Genomic DNA, 4,348 nt, shown 5'->3' with positions numbered 1-4,348 from the left:
ATGCGTTGGAGCCGTTTCAGGAGTTTGGCCGGGGCTCCTGCGTAGAGGGTGTTTCCGTAGTCCAGTCTGCTGCTGACGAGGGCCTGGGTGACCGTCCTTCTCGTTTCGGTGGGGATCCACTTGTAGATCCTGTGGAGCATGCGGAGGGTGTTGAAGCAGGAGGAGACGGCGTTGACCTGCTTCGTCATGGAGAAGGTGGGAGGGTGGAGTCGAGGATGACCCCTTGGTGGCGTGCGTGGTCGGTGGGCGTTGGGGCTGTTCCTAGTGCAGTCGGCCACCAGGAGTCGCCCCAGGCCGAGGGGGTGGATCCGAGGATGAGGACCTCCGTCTTGTCTGAGTTCAGCTTCAGTCGGCTGTTCTTCATCCAATCTGCAATGGCCTTCATTCCTTCGTGGAGGTTGGTTTTGGCGGTGTGGGGGTCCTTGGTGAGGGAGAGAATCAGCTGGGTGTCATTAGCGTAAGAGATTATGTTGAGGTCGTGTAGTCAGGCGACGTGGCCGAGTGGTGCCATGTAGATGTTGAAGAGCGTTGGGCTGATTGATGAGCCCTGGGGTACGCCGCAGATGATCTCGGTGGCTTCAGAGCGGAAGGGGGTGCGGCGGACGCTCTGTGTTCTGCCGGAGAGGAAGGAGGTGGTCCAGTCCAGGGCCTTCTCTTGGATTCCGGCGTCGTGAAGGCGTGTTCGTAGTGTGCGGTGGCAGACCGTGTCGAAGGCGGCTGACAGGTCCAGGAGGATGAGAACTGTGGTTTCTCCGTTGTCTAGCAGGGTTCTGATGTCATCGATGGCGGCGATGAGGGCAGTTTCGGTGCTGTGGTTGCTGCGGAACCCGGACTGGGACGGGTCTAGGATGCTGTTCTCCTCGAGGAAGCTAGTCAGTTGTTTGTTGACGGCCTTCTCGATGACCTTCGCCGGGAACGGGAGCAGGGAGATGGGACGGAAGTTCTTGAGGTGCTTGGGGTCCGCCTTGGGTTTCTTGAGTAAGGCGTTTATTTCGGCGTGCTTCCAGCTCTCCGGGAAGGTCGCTGTCTCGAAGGAGATGTTGATGGCTTTCCAGAGATGGGGTGTGATGGTGGTCCTGGCTTTGTTGAAGATGTGGTGTGGGCAAGGGTCTGACGGGGATCCGGAGTGGATGGTGTTCATGATCCTGATGGTGTCGTCGTCATTGATGTTGGTCCAGGAGAGCAGGCAGTTGGTGCGGACGGTGGTCGTGGGGGCGGAGGTCTCAGTAGCAGCCCGGGTGGTCGCGGCGTTGAAGCTGTCGTGGATGTCTGTGATCTTGCGGTGGAAGAAGGTGGCCAGTGAGTCGCACAGGTCTTGCGATGGTGGGATGTCGTTGGTGTTGGAGCTGGGGTTGGAGAGTTCCTTCACGATGTTGAATGGTTACATTTACTATTCCCACTCCAACCTAAACAATTTTGGGAAAGGTCATGGACACTAAAGCGGTACAATTTACTGTTCCTGCATCAGTTCAAATCATTTTGGTGACGTTGTTGGTCAGTAAAAGGGTGAAATTTATCACACATTTTCCCCAAAAATAAAAAGAGAATAAAATAAACAAAACTCTACTAAAAAGTCCCCTGTCATTATAAGTTGTTAAATATACAATGTTTTAAATACATATTAATTACATTACCATTAAATTAAATATTAAATATTTTGTGCACAAATATATTAGGACTGTATTTATTTCCTAAAACAAAATACAATAAAGACACATATGTATATATTATTAAATATATTTTAAGTTGTATGAAACATTATCAATTTTATTTCAAATATAAATAAATAGTTTAAAATAACAATTTCATATTAAAACATAATAGAAATTATTAGTGAGAATAACTCTTATTTTGCAATAAAAATGTAAAAACTATATGGCAACAAATCGATAATTATTGTATTACATACACACTAATAATCAAATTTTGAAAATAAGCTACATAACATTCAATTAAATGTATAAATTATATATCAAATTTTTAAAAATAAAAACATATTTGATACAATATTTATACGATTAGACAACATAATACAAATTAATTTATAAACTTAAAAAATGGTAAACTTAAAAAATGTATCATAGAAATAGATTAATATTAACAAATGTTAAACATCATCTTCCCTTTTCCTCCAAAGACTCAACATCTCCATCCTATAACTTAAATACATACTCAATAATGAAAAAACGTATTAAAATATTTTACAAAATAACTTGAACATTTTGTAAATATTACTATAAAAATAACTAAACATATTTACTTAAAAATTAGCATTCAAATAAAATTAAACACATTAAAACACATATAAATTAATCCATACAAACAATATTTTTAACAACGATTTTTTAATAAATAATATTTTTGACAGAGATATAAAAAACAACACTTAAAACGATATTCTTACCTTCGATATTTCTGTTTTATATTTATGTTTTATAGCACTACTTAAGTGGGTGGCACAATAAGTGCTGCAGGCTTGATCTGGGACTAAATGGTTTACATTTACTATTCCCACACCAATCTAAACCATTTTTGATAAGGTGTTGGCTAGCAAAAGGGTGACATTTATTTTACTTCTTCCCCAAAAATAAAATATGTGAAAAGTATATATAAAATAAACACAACTGCACTAAAAATAATTCATAACTAGCAAATATTCAACATACCATAAAATTTACAAATTACGATACAAAATAAATATATATAAATTAAATTAAATATTACAAATTACATGAATATATGGACAAAAATAATTCCTATTAAGTATCAAAATAATATTATGGAAATATTATTGGTTAATATATATGTAATACAGCATATATACATTATAATATATTTATTTTATTTAATATATGTTTGAAAGTGGATTGCACAATAAGTGCTGCAGGCTTGATTTGAGTCTAAATGATCAATCAATCAATCAATCATAGCATTTGTAAAGCGCGCTACATACCCGTGAGGGTTTCAAGGCGCGCGGGGGGGGGGAGCTGCTACTGTTCGAAGAGCCAGGTCTTGAGGAGTCTTCTGAAGGTCAGTAGGTCTTGGGTCTGCCGCAGGCAGATGGGGAGGGTGTTCCATGTCTTGGCAGCGAGGTGGGAGAATGATCTGCCGCCAGTGGTCATTCTTCGGATGCAGGGGACAGCGGTGAGGGCACGGTAGGCGGAGCGGAGCTGGCGGGCGGGGGTGTAGAAGCTGATTTGGCTGTTGATGTACGCTGGTCCGATGTTATGGAGTGCTTTGTGTGCGTGGGTGAGGAGCTTGAAGGTTATCCTCTTGTCGACAGGGAGCCAGTGCAGGTCTCTCAGGTGGGGTTTGATGTGGTTGCGGCGAAGGATGTCGAGGTTCAGGCGTGCAGAGGCGTTCTGGATGCGTTGGAGCCGTTTCAGGAGTTTGGCCAGGGCTCCTGCGTAGAGGGTGTTTCCGTAGTCCAGTCTTCTGCTGACGAGGGCCTGGATGACCATCCTTCTCGTTTTGGTGGGGATCCACTTGTAGATCCTGTGGAGCATGCGGAGGGTGTTGAAGCAGGAGGAGACGGCGTTGACCTGCTTCGTCATGGAGAAGGTGGGAGGGTGGAGTCGAGGATGACCCCTAGGTGGCGTGCGTGGTCGGTGGGCGTTGGGGCTGTTCCTAGTGCAGTCAGCCACCAGGAGTCGTCCCAGGCCGAGGGGGTGGATCCGAGGATGAGGACCTCCGTCTTGTCTGAGTTCAGCTTCAGTCGGTTGTTCTTCATCCAATCTGCAATGGCCTTCATTCCTTCGTGGAGGTTGGTTTTGGCGGTGTGGGGGTCCTTGGTGAGGGAGAGAATCAGCTGGGTGTCATTAGCGTAAGAGATTATGTTGAGGTCGTGTAGTCAGGCGACGTGGCCGAGTGGTGCCATGTAGATGTTGAAGAGCGTTGGGCTGATTGATGAGCCCTGGGGTACGCCGCAGATGATCTCGGTGGCTTCGGAGCGGAAGGGGGTGCGGCGGACGCTCTGTGTTCTGCCGGAGAGGAAGGAGGTGGTCCAGTCCAGGGCCTTCTCTTGGATTCCGGCGTCGTGGAGGCGTGTTCATAGTGTGCGGTGGCAGACCGTGTCGAAGGCGGCTGACAGGTCCAGGAGGATGAGAACTGCGGTTTCTCCGTTGTCTAGCAGGGTTCTGATGTCATCAATGGCGGTGATGAGGGCAGTTTCAGTGCTGTGGTTGCTGCGGAACCCGGACTGGGACGGGTCTAGGATGCTGTTCTCCTCGAGGAAGCTAGTCAGTTGTTTGTTGACGGCCTTCACGATGACCTTCGCCGGGAACGGGAGCAGGGAGATGGGACGGAAGTTCTTGAGGTGCTTGGGGTCCGCCTTGGGTTTCTTGAGTAA

Source organism: Triturus cristatus, chromosome 3_1 (genome assembly GCF_964204655.1).
Source record: "Triturus cristatus chromosome 3_1, aTriCri1.1, whole genome shotgun sequence".
Classification (NCBI taxonomy): Eukaryota; Metazoa; Chordata; class Amphibia; order Caudata; family Salamandridae; genus Triturus; species Triturus cristatus.
This window is presented reverse-complemented; position numbering follows the sequence as displayed.